This window comes from Apium graveolens, chromosome 11 (genome assembly GCF_009905375.1).
Source record: "Apium graveolens cultivar Ventura chromosome 11, ASM990537v1, whole genome shotgun sequence".
NCBI classification, from domain to species: Eukaryota; Viridiplantae; Streptophyta; class Magnoliopsida; order Apiales; family Apiaceae; genus Apium; species Apium graveolens.
This window is the reverse complement of record NC_133657.1, coordinates 112,190,608-112,208,110: the sequence shown is the minus strand read 5'-3', so window position 1 is coordinate 112,208,110 and position 17,503 is coordinate 112,190,608. Positions and strand designations below refer to the sequence as shown.

Sequence of the window (17,503 nt, the reverse complement as noted above, 5' to 3'; positions counted from 1 at the left end):
TAGGTTTTGGGTTGGAAGTGCTGACAACTGGTATCTGATAAGAGACACCGGAAGTGGATTATGGTGGTTGAGAGGATGCAACATCTGGAAATTTGGATGTATATGTGTTGGGGTCAGAGTTTACTAAGAACTGTTTTATAGATTGAGGAATTTGAAGAGGTATTAGTATGTCTTTCTTATTATCAGCAGATAACAAGTCTGTGAATGCCCTTTTATGAAGTTTAAAAGGTTGAATCAAGTCACTAAAGACTTGGGGCTTATCAGAACAATAAAAACTGTAAATAAGCTGACAGAACCTAGAAAAATAAACAGTATTTGGGTCCTCTTTCATCATATCCCCAATAAAACCCAAAATAGCTGTAGCATAATCAAAATGAGTTTGATTAAGAAGTGCATACCCTATTTGCTGACTCATAATTAGAATAACATCAAAATTTGAGCATTTGTTGGCAAAGGCTCTGGTGATGCAATCGAAAAAGAAACTCCACTCCCTTCTGATGTAGGGCCTCTTCAGTTATCCCAGCTTGGACAGACTTTTCTCATAGACTAGATTGGCCATCATGCTCTGTAGAAGTGGATCCCCAATCTGAGCATTGAAAGTACAATTTTCTAGCAAATGCAGAGCTTTTCGAACATTAGACAGGGTAACCAGGTGCTCATCTTCCCCAGTTATAAAAATGATGCTTGGAGACCCATCTTCACCACCATCATCATAGGCTCCAGTCCTCCAAAACTCCAGTATTTGTATTCCTGAGAGTGCTTGTAGTTGGGTCAAAGCATACCCAATCTCACTGCGAGCAAGAAAAACTTGAATGAAGTGAAGATCTGAAGGAACATCGTCCTTGCTGAGAATAACCATATAGTTGTTGGGGACGAACTTGGCTCCATTAAAGATAATGTCCTTTGGTGCCATTTCCGTGAGAATTTAAGTGAAATAATGTGTGTGTAGAAAGTGTTTGATAAAATGCCTGTAAGAAAGTAGCGTCAGAGAATAGTAAGAGAGTAAGAGAATAAGAGATATGAGAAAAGAGTGAGAAAGTAGGTAAAAGATTGTAAAATCTTTTATCTCTCGTATATATACTCTCCACTAATTACAACGGCTAATTTCTGAAGCAGAACCGACATTTGACACCTGGCAGCATGTAATCAGTCAAAACATTATTAGTGGGCACGGTAAACGTGCAGTAATAATTGTGCACATGCGGTTATCAAAACAAACACGTTTCCCATTAACCAAAAGATTAGCAATGTTTTTATCTCACTTAATTATTTTCTGAAAATATGACCGTTACAGTAAAAACCACGAATAAGTCAACCAATGAACATATAACATGTAAACATCAGAATTTGACTGTATCAGAATTTAACGATTATCAGAATTTAACTGTCATCAGAAGTTAACAGTCATCAGAATTTGACTCTTAAGACAAGATAATGATTTATTTTTCTTTTGTAATACTCCATGCAAATTCTGACTGGTGTCTTCAGAGTTTAATCTGTAAAGTAGAATCAGAATATGTCCTCAAACTTTATGCATGTAACACTTAACTGTTCATTAAAGACAAATTTATCACCACAGAATTTTTCGTTATCTACATGGAATGTGAGTGTGTGAAAACAAATACTCAGGTAAGGATTAAAGTCTGATAAACATCATTAATATCTCAGTAATAAATCAGTATTCTGAGAAACATGCTTAAACTCTCTCTCATCTGATGAGGTAGTCTTATGAGTGAACTGTGCAAGTGTCAACCTCAAAATTTGTGCTAATTTTGTGCATCTTTTTAAGCATCCTTAGATAAGAGGCTTCTCAGTGTAAATGAGTCACATCTTTCATCAGAATTTACTTATGCTGTAGTCAGAGTATTTCTCCAGTAATCAAAAAATATAAAAAGTCACCAAGAAAATTTGGTTTGATTTTCTAATGCATATTACTTAATACTAGCAATGCACTTGGATCTTCCCTTTCACACAAATTATTCTAGATCTCAAAGGAGTACTTGACTTAGATTTTGTTTCTTTTCTTTTGATAACAAAGGCAAAGCAAGCATTCCGTCCATCAATAAGATTTACTGATCAAAAAAATGAGAGAGTAGAAGCAGGAGTCTAATTCCTGATTTAATAATAAGATATAACAAGTAAATTTGACTGATATCCAGATTAGAGTTTGCTAGTGTCAAAAATTTTCCACATAAGCAACTAATTCAAACATGGGATTTTTTTTGTCAGAAATTACTGAGTAAGCATGCATCAAAAATTTCCTCATTAGAAAGAGCAGTCACAAGAGAAAAATATCACATTATCAGAATTTCAGAGTAGGACAAATCAGAATTTAAGCAGTGTTTATTGAATTAACAAAATAAGCACAAATTTCATAGCAGTAACATAATCTGTATACACTGATAATAAAATCTGACATGATAAAACACCTTGAGAATAAAAACTAAGCAGATTTTGAGAAGGAACCTGAAACCATTCCAAGTTCATTTACCAATTTAGTAAAAGTAGCTTCACATAGAGGTTTGGTGAAGATATCTGCTAGCTGTTGATCTGTACGAACAAAGTGCAATTCCACAGTACCTTCCATCACATGTTCCCTTATGAAATGGTACCTTATGCTGATGTGCTTTGTCATGGAATGTTGAACTGGATTACCTGTCATAGAAATAGCACTTTGATTATCACAGTAAATGGGTATTTTAGAAAATTCTAACCCATAATCCAACAATTGATTTTTCATCCACAAAATCTGAGCACAACAGCTTCCTGCAGCAATATATTTTGCTTCTGCAGTTGATGTGGAGATTGACTTTTGTTTCTTGCTAAACCAAGAAACTAATCTGCCTCCAAAAAATTGGCAGCTTCCACTGGTACTCTGTCAATTTTGCATCCTGCAAAATATGCATCTGAGTAACCTATTAGCTTAAAATATGATTCCCTAGGATACCACAATCCTAGATTAGTTGTACCCTTGAGTTACTTGAAAATTCTTTTCACAGCTATTAGATGAGGTTCTCTTGGATCAACCTGAAATCTTATACAAAGACAGGTAGCATACATGATATCAGGTCTACTTGCAGTCAAATATAGAAGTGATCCAATCATACCTCTGTAGTTAGTAATATCTACTGATGCTCCAGTGTCTTTATCTAGCTTTGTGGCTGTGGCCATGGGAGTGGATGCAATAGAACTGTCTTGCATTCCAAATTTTTGAAGTAGATTTCTGGTGTACTTAGATTGATTAATGAAAATACCTTCATCAGTCGGCTTGACTTGAAGTCCCATAAAATAACTTAATTCTCCCATCATGCTCATTTGATATCTTGACTGCATTAACTTGGAAAATCTTTCACAAAGTTTTGTATTTGTAGAGCCAAAGATGATATCATCAACATATATCTGTACCAAAAGTAAGTATTTTCCAAGGTTGAGGTAGAATAAAGTTTTATCAATGGTGCCTCTGGTAAATCCACTTTCCAGAAGAAATTGTGCCAGAGTTTTATACCATGCTCTTGGAGCTTGCTTTAGGCCATAGAGTGCTTTATCAAGTCTGTAGACATGATTAGGAAATTTTGGATCTACAGATCCTGGATGTTGTTCAGAATATACCTCTTCTTCCAATTCTCCATTGAGAAAAGCACTTTTCATATCCATTTGAAAGACTTTAAACTTCTTGTGAGCAACATAAGCCAAAAAGATTCTTATGGCTTCCAATCTAGCAACTGGAGCAAATGTTTTATCATAGTCAATAACCTCCTGTTGAGAGTAACCTTTAGCAACCAACCTTGCTTTATTTCTTGTAATTATGCCATCACTGTCAGTTTTATTTCTGAACACCCATTTTGTACCAACAATTGATCTATCCTTTGGTCTTGGTACTAGGGTCCAGACTTTATTTCTTTCAAATTCATTTAACTCTTCATGCATTGCTTGCACCCAATCAGCATCTTGAAGAGCTTCTTCCACTTTCTTTGGTTTAGTCTGAGATAGAAAGGAATGATAGAGACATTCATTTGTTGTCGCTGTTCTAGTTCTGACACCTACTTCAGGATCTCCAATTATTAAGTCAGGTGTGTGTGATTTAGTCCACTTCCTTGCAGATGGAAGTTGATCTCTAGAACTGGATCCTCCCCCATGATCCATGCTGTCTCCATCAACATTTTCTGATGCTCCCCCTAAAGTTATGCTCTCTGAGATTCCAGAATTTGAGTTGGATCCTTCAGGAATTGAAGAATTAGAGTTTCCAGAATTATCAGAATTTGGCTCATCAGAACTTGATGAATCAGAACTTGAAGAGCCAATGACTGGTTCTGATGCTTCTTGAGAGTCTTGAGATGTGGTATGATCATCAGCTTGCTCCCCCTAAACATGTGCAATTTCCTTTGGAGCAGTTACCACAGTTTCAATGACATCAAAATTTAACCCGTCAGAACATACAGGAACAGGATTAAGGTCATCAGAATTTACAGAATCAGAATTTACATCTTTATTTTCAAATCTCAGCTGATCATGATCACTGAAATCTTCAAGTCCAGTAATCTTTTTATCATCAAAAGATACATTGATAGATTCCATGACAACCCTTGTTCTTAAATTATAGACTCTGAAGGCTTTTGTGGAAAGTGGATATCCAACAAAAATTCCTTCATCATCTTTTAGATCAAATTTAGATAGTTGTTCGGGATGAGTCTTAAGAACAAAACACTTGCATCCAAATACATGAAAGTATTTCAGATTTGACTTCTTTTTCTTCACCATCTCATATGGTGTTTTTCCATGCTTATTTATGAGTGTAGCATTCTGTGTAAATCAAGTAGTCTGCACAGCTTCAGCCTAAAAATAGGTTGGTAGCTTTGCTTCATCAAGCATAGTTCTTGCAGCTTCAATGAGAGTCCTGTTCTTTCTTTCTACAACTCCATTTTATTGTGGAGTTCCAGGTACATACAATTCTTGCTTTATTCCATGCTCTTTGCAGAACTCTTCCATGATTGAATTCTTGAACTCAGTGTCATTATCACTTCTTATTATTTTAACAGAATCTTTGACTAACTTATCCAGCTGTCTCACATTAACAGTTAGAGTAGATGCAGTTTCATTCTTCTTGTGCAAGAAATATACCCAAGTGTATATTGTGAACTCATCCACTATAACCATAGCTTATTTCTTCTTTGCAATAGACATGACATTGACTGGACCAAATAGATCAACATGCAGTAAGTGATAAGGCTCAAGAATTGAGGATTCAGTTTTGCTCTTGAATGAAGATTTTCTCTGTTTTTCCTTTTGACATGAGTCACAAAGACCATCAGGAGCAAATATTGATTTTGGTAGTCCTCTCACAAGATCTTTCTTTACTAGCTCATTTATGTTGTTGAAATTTAAATGAGAGAGTCTCTTGTGCCAATTCCAGCTTTCTGCAATTAATGCTCTGCTTAACAGACAGATTACAGAACCATCAGAATTTGTTGAAAGTCTGGCTTCATATATGTTACCATATTTGTAAGCTTTCAGAACCACTTTGCCTGTAGAATTACTTACAACTTCACAGTGTTCTTCAAAGAAATCCACATGATAACCTTTGTCACGGATTTGACTCACACTTAGCAGATTGTGTTTAAGTCCTGAGACAAGAGCTACTGTTTCAATTATGGCATTCCCAAGATTGATATTGCCATATCCCAGAGTCTTTCCCATGTTGCCATCTCCATAAGAAACTCATGGGCCAGCTTTCTCCACAAAGTCTGATAGCGGGGCTTTATTTTCAGTCATATGTCCTGAACATCCATTGTCCAGAACCAGGATGTTCTTCATGTTTCCCTGCAATCACAAAGACCACTATTGATTAGTTTTAAGGACCCAGACTTGCTTGAATCCTTTGGCCTTGTTAAGTTTGTAAGCATTTGTAGCGGATTTAGTTTCAGAGTTTATGCTAACATGCTTTTTATCAAACTTTATATCAGACTTTGCATCAGAATTTACACTAGAAGGAATTACACTAATTTTCTTTAAAGAAGGTTTTATTTCATAATAATCATTGTACAAACTATGATATTCCTTAAAAGTATAAATAGAATACCATAAACTACCACAATGAAAACAAGGATTTTATGGTTTAAACCTAACACCACGGACTCTTTCCTCCTGATCTAGGAGGTAAAGAGTTTATATCTTTATTTTTCCTGCAAAAAGAAGCAAGATGGTTAGAGTTTCCACAATTATAGCATTTCTTTCTAGGAGCATTAGGAACAGACATATAATTATTACTTTTATTCACACCTTCCTTTTCATTCCTATTTTTCCTAGCTTCCTTTACCTTGTTCATATTTTTAATCTCTTTCAGCTTATACTTAAGTTGCTTCTTTGTCATTAAGCCAATGTTTACCAAAGCTCGTTTATCCTGTTTTAATTTGTCAGAAGTTGACTTTTCTTTGACTTCTATTTTCGAGTTTTTCATCTCTTCAGAATTAGACACAACAGTTTTTGTAACAAATTTAACAGGATTTACCTTTGGCTTTTCAGTTTGTTTGATAACAATTGGCTTAATTGGCAAAGTCCCTTTCTCACTTTTACCATCATTTAAGCTAACCCCCCTTTCCAGTTTCCACTACTTAGAATATTCTGAGTTGTTTTGCCTGAGTTAGTCCAAGTCCTGATGATTTTTATTTCTTTTTCTAATTCAGTTTTTAGATAATCATTCCATTTAAGCAATTCATTCTTAACATACACAGCATTATATCTCTCTGTCTGAATAGTGTTCATCTTGACTAACTCTTCTTCAAGATAGCTATTTCTATTTTTGTACTTAGATTTTCAGTTTTTAATCTTTCATTCTCTAAAGTCTGATCCCTATAGCTAATATAAATGTTTTTCAAAAATAATCTCAACTCAGTAATATCTTCTGTATCAAAAGCAAGAGTTGATAGAGGTACCTTTAGTTCAGCAGCATCAGAACTGCTATCAGCATTTGCCATTAAAGCATAGTTCACCTTTTCTTCAGATTCTGAAGTGTCTGCCCAGATTTTCTTCTTTGTGATAAGTGTCTGGCCTTTATCACCTTTTCCTTTCTTGCAATCAGGAGGGATGTGGCCTCTTTCACCACAATTGTAGCATTTGACATTTGAGTTGTCTCCTCTTTCTGAACCCTTTCTTGTCAGAACTTCCACCTTTCCTTGAAAACTTCTTACCCTTTCTGAATTTCTTGTAGGCTATCTTTGTGATACCCTTCATCATAAGAGCATACAGTTGCATCGTCTCTGCATCAACATCCACTTCAGATAAATTTTTAGGTTCTGAATCATCATCATCAGAATCTGATGACTCTGAATCAGACTGTATGATGAGAGCATTTCCTTTTGCCTTCCTAGAGATAATTGGCTTTTCTTCAGTCTTTAAAGCAACTGTCTTAGACTTCCCTCCATGCCTCTTTCTTCTTTGCTCCATCTCAAGTTCATGAGTCTTGAGCATCCCATAAATTTCATCAAGAGACATATCAGCAAGTTCATAGTTGTCTCTTATTGTAGTAGCTTTCAAATCCCACTTTTCAGGAAGAGCTAGTAGGAATTTTAGATTTGAATCTTCTGGATTATATTCCTTATCCACTAGTGACAGATCATTCAACAGCTTTGTGAATCTGTCATATGTATCAGTTAGTGACTCATCAGATTTTGAGTCAAAGTGCTCATACTTCTGTGTAAGTATTGTCTTCCTGTTCTTTTTTATGGCATTGGTTCCTTGACATCTCACTTCCAATGCATCCCAGATTTCTTTTACAGTCATGCATCCAATCACCCTGTTTGACATGACATTGTCAAGTGCACTATGAAGCAAGTGTCTTACTTTTGCATCCTTGCCTCGTGAAGAGATGTCTTCAGTGGTGAGTTCTCTCTTTTCTTTGGGAATCATCTTCTGTGGCTCATTCCCAACTGCAACATGAAGCTTTGTGGGCTTGTGTGGACCATCATAAATTCTGTCTAAATATTCTGGACCTGTAGCTTCCTAAAACATGGCCATCTTCACACTCCATACAGGGTACTCAGACACCCTGAGCATAGGAACCCTGATGGTTTCATATCTACTGGTGTTTTGAATGGGTTGAACCTTTGCAGGTTCTTGAGGGTCTTGTATTTTTAATTGATCAAACATGATTATTATTTGGATCTTACTGTATATGTGTTAACAGAAAGGCTCTGATACCACTTGTTAGGCCTCAATGATACTATAGAAGGGGGTTGAATATAGTATCTACAATCAATTCGATTATAAACACAAGTATGTAACAGAAAACAAGTTTATTCAATATATCAAACTCTGTTACAGTAGGTTTAATCTCCTCTCTCAGTGATGTATGATATCACTAAGAGCCGTTAGGGTTACAATGAATAATATTCTTGTGAATGATAACACTTATAGTGTAAACCCTAAGCTGTGTTTATATAGTACACAGTTACAAGATATCTTCTAATTGATATGAAATATATCTCTTCCTAAAATATATCAATCATATATTATCTTTTACAAGTCTTCTAGTCGTCCAACTCTTAAAGCATATCTTTCTTTGTTTAGTCCAGATTCTCTCCTAGAAATCAGGCGCACTTTACTCCTGCAGCATATCCTTCCTTAAGTTCCGATATCACAAGTTCTGATATCTTAAGTTCTGATATCTTCCTGTCTTCAGTAAATCCTGATTCCCAGCTAAGTCCTGATATTAAGTTCTGAAACTAAACACATCAGACTAGTCATGACATCATCAAACATATCTAACAGACATTTCTCCCAATTGAGAACCAGGTTGGTCTCAACACACCTCTTGAGAACATGTCCAAGATTATGCAAGCATTCATCAAAAGAATCGCCAAATACAGAGAAGTCGTCCATGAACACCTCCACATTCTGGCCAATCATATCAGAAAAGATGGCCAGCATGCATCTCTGAAATGTGGTTGGCGCACCACACAGACCAAAAGAAACTTGTCTGAAGGTGAAAGTACCAAATGGACAAGTGAAGGTAGTTTTCTCCTGATCTTCAGGGGCGATACAAATCTGATTGTAACCCGAATAGCCGTCCAGAAGATAGTAGTACTCATGACCAGCCAATCTGTCAAGCATCTGATCAATAAAGGGGAAAGGGAAGTGATCCTTCCTAGTGGCCTTATTCAGCTTCCTGTAGTCCATGCAAACTCTCCACCCCGTGACTGTTCTCATAAGAATAAGCTCATTCTTCTCATTTGCTACCACAGTAATTCCACCTTTCTTTGGTACACATTGAACCGGGTTTAGCCATGAACTGTCAGAAATAGGATAGATGATCCCTGCATCTAGCAACTTAAGAATTTCATTTTTCACTACTTCCTTCATGATTGGATTAAGTCGTCTTTGCTGCTCGACCGTAGGCTTGCTACCTTCCTCTAGCGGAATTTTATGCATGCAGTAAGAAGGGCTGATTCCCTTGATATCTGCTATAGTCCAGCCAATTGCCGATTTGAACTCTCTTAGAATCCTCAGAAGCTTTTCATCGTCACTACCGGAAAGGTTCGATGCAATAATAACAGGCAAAGTAGATGCATCGCCTAAAAACGCATACCTCAAATGCTCAGGTAAAGGGTTAAGCTCAAGAGTGGGAGCTTCCTCAATAGATAGTTTGAGGCGTTTAGGAGCTTTGTTCAATTCCTCCATTCCAAGAGATTCAAAAGGCATATCAATCTTCTTCTTCCAGGGAGAAGCATTCAAAGTTTGAAATTGTTTTTCACCTTCATCATCTTCACTATCGGAATTTCCCAATAAGGCTTTTTCTAAGGCATCAGACCTTAGCAATTTATTAAGTTCTGAAGTAACCACAGACTCGACCAACTCTACCTTTAGGCACTCCTCATTTTCCGTAAGAAATTTCATAGCATTGAACACATTAAAAGTTATATCCTGATCCAGCACACGTATTGTGAGCTCACCCTTCTGCACATCTATCAAGGTTTGGCTAGTTGCCAGGAAAGGTCTTCCCAAGATTATGGGAATCTTCTTATCCTCCTCGAAATCAAGAATTACGAAATCAGCAGGGAAGATGAGTTTATCAACTTTGACCAAGACATCCTCCATAATACCTCGTGGGTATGTAATAGAATGGTCGGCCAACTGCAAGGTCATATAAGTTAGTTTTGGATCAGGTAAGTCCAACTGCTTGAAGATTGACAAAGGCATCAGATTGATGCTAGCTCTCAAGTCACATAAGCATCTGTCAAAAGACACTTTTCCAATAGTACACGGAATAGTGAAACTTCCTGGATCTTTAAGCTTCGGAGGCAACTTCTGTTGCAACACAGCACTGCATACCTCTGTGAGAGCAACGGTCTCTAAATCATCTAGCTTCACTTTACGACAAAGAATACCTTTTATAAACTTTGCATAACTAGGCATCTTCTCAATAGCCTCAGCGAAAGGTATGTTGATATGAAGTTTCTTGAACACCTCCAGAAACTTCTTAAATTATTTGTCCAGCTTTTTCTTCAACAGCCGCTTAGGAAAAGGCGGTGGAGGATAGATCTGTTTCTCCCCTGTATTACCCTCAGGAGGAGTGTGCTTAACAGTAGTCTTTCTTGGTTCCACTTCTTCTTCCTGCTGCTCTACTTCTTTCTTAGCCTCAACCTTTCCAGTCAACACTTGAGTTTGATCAGGATGCACAATCTTACCAGACCTCAAAGTGATTTCCTTTACCTGCTCCTTAGCTTCCCTCTTTCCTGGCACTTCAGTGTCACTCAGCAGTGTACCAGGCTGACGATTTAGCAATGCATTGGCAATTTGTCCAATTTGATTTTCCAAGGTCTTGATAGAAATAGCTTGACTTTTGCACATAAGCTTCAACTCCTCTAATTCAGATTTTTTATTAGCTTGTTGCAGCTAGAGTTGTTGTCTTAGTGCATATTGCGGTTGCTGAAAACCAGGGGATTGTACTACTTAGCTGGATACTGCTGATAAGGCTGTTGAACCGCATTCTGAGTGTTACTCTAACTGAAATTAGGATGATTGCGGTTGTTGGGGTGATAAGTGGTTGGCACTGGTTGCTACAAATGCTGGAAGATGCTCACGAAGTGAGCTAATTCACTAGAGATTGCGCACTGATCAGTCTCATGGGCACCAGCATAAAGCTCACAGACACTAGTGATTTGATTAACTCCATAATTAGCCAAAGTATCCACCTTCATCGTCAAAGCCTTAAGTTGGGCAGCTATAGCAGTTGCTGCATCCAACTCCAGAATTCCTGCTACCTTTCCATGAGTCAGTCTCTGGGAAGGATTCTGGTATTCATTAGCAGCCATCAGTTTGATCAATTCATAAGCTTCATTATAGCTTTTAGCCCATAAGGCTCCTCCTGATGCTGCATCAAGCATGGGTCCAGATGTAGTACCCAATCCATTGTAGAAACAGTTTATAATCATCCAATCAGGTATGCCATGGTGTGGGCACTTCCTTAGCATCTCCTTATATCGATCCCAAGCCTCACACAGAGATTCACCAGTTTGCTGAGCAAACTGAGTAAGAGCATTCCTGATCGCAACAATCTTCGCCATCGGGAAGAATTTAGCGAGAAAGCTTTGAGCAAGATCTTCCCAAGTAGTGATAGACCCTGGCGGTAGAGATTGTAACCAGCACTTAGCTTTATCCCTCAGAGAGAATGGGAAGAGTCGCAGCTTGATGGCATCTTCAGTCACACCATTAAACTTGAAAATGTCACATATCTCGATGAAATCCCTGATGTGCATGTTGGGGTCTTCAGTAGGAGAACCCCCAAACTGAACTGAGTTCTGTATCATCTGAATCATGCTTGACTTGATCTCAAAAGTGTTAGCCGAGATGGCTGGTCTGATGATGCTTGAATGAATGTCATTGATCTTAGGCTGAGAATAGTCCATCAAAGCCTTAGAAATTTCTTCTTGATCACCCATTACTACTAAAACTGGTTCCTCAACTTTCTCTTCTTCTTCTACCTTCTCTTCGAACCACTATAGCTTCTTCCTCGGCTTTATCCAGTATTCTCTTACGAGTACACGAACGCGTATACATACACCCTCGCTAGAGTACCTAAAATAATGCAAGGAAACGAATAAGTAACAATGTCTGAGTCAATGAACATTTTAACGACCACTGATGGAAAGCACAAAAACTATAAATTAACACTGCAGTCCCAGGCAGCGGCGCCAAAAACTTATTAGTCGCTAAACACGCGCTAATAATACACGCAAGTATATGAGTTCACAAGTAGTATAGAATATTTTCTAGTTCGTTCCCATAGAGATCGGCATTGGTTAACTAATTGATTTATGCACTTAAGCAACAATGTATGGTTATTATTCAATGCTAAGACGATAACTAATTGAGGTTGTTTATAACTAATAATTAAACTAACAATTATAACTAAGAGAATAAGATTGACTGACTTAATATATATGACAAACATGGGATTCTAACTTCATTAAATACTTCATTCAATAGCCTTATCATTCTTAACCTTAGCATGCAATGGTGATGACACTAATCAGACAACACGAAACTGATAAACACTAACTTTCGTTGCACGAATACCATACTACCAGACATCCACAAAAGAGACGAATACGCACAACCAATACTAGGTTATTATACAATCACCACATACTAAGGCATCGAAATGATTTAACTAAAGAAATCCATAAATAAATTCGCTAGAACTCCATGATAACGATTAGCCCATAATCGGACTCATCATCAACGTGGGTTCCAATGAAAGCATGGTATAATAAACATAGTCTTTATATCGAATAAATAAAACCAAGTACGAACAAGAGTAAGGTTCATAAATAAGAAAACTAGCATCCAAGTTTCAACTTAAAACAAAGATTCACAAGTAAAAATAAGATCTTCTTCGTCTTCGTTGAATCATGCTAACACGGTCTTCTTACGGCTCTCCTTGATATGTCTCTGGCTTGATATATCATTAAAAATGACCTAAAGTTATTTATATAGCATCCCTGATTAGCAGAGAAGTCCAGAATTCAGTCTTCTATTCAAAACAGGATTCTTGAAACCCGACCAGGCGCGGCCGCGCGCTTGATCAGCGAGGGCGCGCTGGGCTTCTACCAAAACTTGACTTCTTCTTTTTCTTGCAGATTTGAGCCGGCTTTCCCCGAGCTTTTATTCCAACACCACCTTGACACCAAATTAGCACCAAAAAAATGCTAATTCACCTGATTACCTAGATAATGCCTGAAATGCAAAAACACTAAAAAACACGTCAAAATATATAACAAGTTGAGTACAAATGCATCAATTCAAAGCTTATTAGAGGATTACAAAGTGTCATAAAATTCACTCAACAGGTCCTAAGGTAATTAGATGCATCCATGCCGACAAGATAAGGAAAACTTCAGCCAAACTGAGAAGGGTTATTCAAAGTAATTGAGGTCATTCGCCCAGGAACTTACAAGCTAGAAACACTGCCTGGTGAAGCAATCAAAAACACATGACATGCTGGTCGTCTCCGAAAATTTTATCAGTAAGAAGATAAACCGAGCGGTCGAAGGGGTATTATCTAGAGGCAATCCCAAAGAAGATAAACCATTCTGCCGACACATTTACTTTGCTTAAGATAAAGGGAAAATGGATGATATCTAGGGACAATCCCACATAGGTTAATATCCTTCGATTACTGTTATTTGAGTAAAAAATGAATACATGCGGCAAGGACGAATGAAGAATGTCTAGAGGAAATCCAGAAGAAGACTTCCCCTTCATCCTTCCCTTATAATTCCTCACTATCACTATTGAACGAAAAGCGATATTACCGAAGGACGAAGAGGGCCTTGTCTAAGGGAAATTGTAATGCCCTCCAAATCCGGGGTCTAGATCTGGGGGTTACTTGCTAATCACCAAATTAATACAAAACCGTATGATAATTATACAAACATATATTCTCTTTCTTAACTGAAAACAAATAAGGTGAATAACAACAAAGGGGGTGAGCCAAAATTTGCTCAACAAGTCCACAATATATAAATAGTAGTATGTTAAAGTTAAATGAGCCGGTAATCTGATTGTATCGTTAACTATGCATTTCTGCAAAAGAGAACGAAAGCCACTATCGGCGATTATCAATAAACTAGACTGGACACAAGTTCGCACCTATATCCTGCTAATCAGTCAGGATATATTGCAGATCTACACCTCTATGTATAGATCCATTTGGGTACCCAGGCTCTACGGCCCAACACAAGGATCCGCTTAATTCCCGGTCCTTAGGATCAAGTGTACACCTGACCCTAATCGTCACCATCCAACCCACGGATGAGCAACCGGAATAATCGGTATGTTTTGATGTATCCCAATATCGGAATGTATCAGGATATATAGATATATATAGAATATATTGGAATATGAATAGAGTATTCAAGGAATCAAGAGAAATCAGGAATCGAAATGAAATATGAACAAAGGAATAATAATTGTGTATTAGTGTATGTGAATAGGATCAATATTTAACTGCGATGAGAATCTGAAAGCAATTCACTATTTTGAGTTTAGAATAGGGAAAAAACTTGTCTGTCACGTGATCAACTGCAAGTATACCACCACTCTCTAATACTGGCTCGGTCCGCCTTGTTAGCTTCGTATCTATCAGAGAAAGATACTTATTTAGTCAATTCGTATGTCAATCGCGTCTCAAACCGACTTCACGTAGCCCTTATCGTCTATCTGTAGGTTTACAATTGACTCGTATAATAATTACTAACAAATAAAAATTGTTTAACCACATAATTCACATAGCACTAAAGTCACATAACCCTTTTTAGGTTTGAAAATAATTTTTAGAATCGAAATCGACTCGCTATTCGCATTACTGAACAATATCTGGCTCGTTTCCTAATTCTCGGAATTTATTAGACTCATTTATATAAGTAATAGGGTCTGTAAATGAATAAATATCGAAATCCGACTTATTTCCAAAAGAAATTAAGGTTTGAAACTATTTTTAATGAAAACAGATCATTTTTACGAATTAAAGTACTTTTGTTTCGTTTAAATCAGATAAATGGTTCAATTATTGTTCAATAAATACGGATAAATCAATTTATTATTCAATATATTTAATTATTTCAAATAATTGAACCTCAAAAATAGTTTAAATAATTATTTAAGAAAAATCAGAATTAAAAATGATTTTTCCATAATTTTTGGAATTAAAATGAATTTATTGTGATTTATTGAAAATATTTTAAATAATTAATAATTAATAATTAAAATATAAATATAAATAATTAAATAAATAATTAATCTCAAATTTAGAAAAATATTTAAGAATTATTTATAAAATTAATCAATTAATTAAATAAATAATTAATCAATTTATAAAATAAATAAACTGATTTTTATAATTTATAAAAATAAAAATAAAATAGAATTTCAGAAACATTTGTCAGAAATGAAATCTCTGACAAAACGGATCAAAAACGGGTCAATTAACAAGTCAAACAGTTCAAAATCCGGGTCATGAAGAACATGGCCGGATTTTGCCCAGAATCCGGCGACCGGAACAAGTTCCGGCCAGCCAATTTCAGGCCAAAAATGTAACCGTTTGGTTCTTTTTTCAGCTGGAATCAATTCCAAATTACATCCTCTTTCTGATTCAGGACACAACTAGCCGGAATAACCCTTGAGTCGTCTTCTCCGATCAAACCGACTTAAACTCCGGCCAATCATCGATTTCCTTCGTTTGTACATGAAACTTCGATTTTAATATCTCAAATCAAAGCATGTAAGCTGTACAATCAAAGCCCTAACATCTGAGGAACCAAAAATCATTCAAACTCAAAAACGTATAATTCAAAAATTCATATAAACCCTAGTAATCGAACTTACATAAACAGGAATCGTTTGTTCAATTAACTAGCATAAATTGACTAAAAATCATCATACAAAGCTATTCCAACCATCAAATCAATCTAATAACCCAAGAATCAAAATCCCCCAAATCATACATGAACCCTAGAATTCGAAATTGAAAATCTATGAATTAAAACATGAAATTGACATCAGAAATAGAAAGTACTGATCAAAACCTTCATTTTGAGTTCTTACACGACTCGTTTTGGTGCAGAATAATGATCAAAATCACGTCAGGATTGTGCAACCCGAATTCAAAAGTCTGACCCGAATTCCAGAGAATATTCTTATTTTTCTAATTTTTAATTATTAATTATAAATAATTAAATAAAAATTAGGCTATTTATAGTAGTAAAAATAATAACCCTAATTAAAATTAAGGCCCTAATTATACATCTATTAAAATTAATTGGCCCCTAATTAATAATTTTTGAGTATTAATTTCTCATTTTTAAATATTTAATATATACAATATATATGCCAAAAATTCCCAAAAATTGTGAATAATTCAAAAAATGCAAAGAAATGGAATATTTGAAAGTCCCATAATTTAATAAAAATAAAAAATGTGATTTTTGTATGGTTTTAACACCCGAAGGGGCCCGGAAAAGTCATTTTTCGCGAAACGGGAAAATTTATAAAATAACTAAATATTCAGGATAACGCGATGGTACAAACCATTCTAAGAAAAATAAGGCCAGCTATTTTATTTGAAATATCAGCTATTAAAACAAAGTTCGGGTCATATAACTTTTGATATGAAAGTCTTTAACACGAAATAAAATACCCGATAAATACCGGAAAAATACACTGAAGTTACAGAACCCACATAGCATATAACAGTTAGGGTTTTATAACTCAATATATACTAAATAGAATAATAAAACACATAATTCATCTTTATTATGATATAATACAAGCGTAATTTCCCAGTCGTTACATCGTTCCCCCTTAATAGGATTCTGTCCTCAGAATCTCGCAAAGAAAATAACTAGGGATACTTTTCTAGCATTTCACTCTCAAGTTCCCAGGTTGACTCTTCAACCATAGGATTTCTCCATAAAACTCGTACTAAAGGTACAGACTTATTTCTCAATACTCACTCATGCCGATCTAGAATTCTTATTGGCTGCTCTACATAAGACAAATCAACTTGAATCTTTATCGGTTCATATTCTATTACATGCCTAGAATCAGGATTATATATCTTAAGTATTGACACGTGAAACACATTATGAATATGATGTATATGAGGCGGTAAGGCTAACTCGTATGCAATTTTCTCGACTTTCTTCAAGATTTTAAATGGACCAATATATCGTGGCTTTAGTTTGCCTTTATTACCAAACCTGGTTAATCCTTTCCATGGAAATACTTTTAGCAACACATGTTCTCCTCTTTGGTAATCCATATCCTTCCTGGTTTGATCTGCATAATTGCGTTGTCGATTTTGCGCTACCTCTAGTCGCTTTTGGATAAGCTCTACTTTTTCCTTGGTCTGCTGAATCAATTCTGGACTTAGAATTTTATGTTCACCAACTTCATCCCAATACACGGGTGATCTGCACTTTCTTCCGTATAAAGCTTTATAAGGTGGCTA

At 36.1% G+C, this 17,503-nt stretch overlaps 1 non-coding gene across 1 annotated transcript; it reads left to right on the top strand.

Annotated features, from left to right (window-relative positions):
* Nucleotides 1-11,436: 11,436 nt before the first annotated feature.
* On the top strand, nucleotides 11,437-11,543 carry LOC141699180 (small nucleolar RNA R71). Its single transcript, XR_012565662.1, has one exon. It is a non-coding gene; the product is annotated as a small nucleolar RNA R71 (small nucleolar RNA).
* The last annotated feature ends 5,960 nt before the right edge of the window (nucleotides 11,544-17,503 follow it).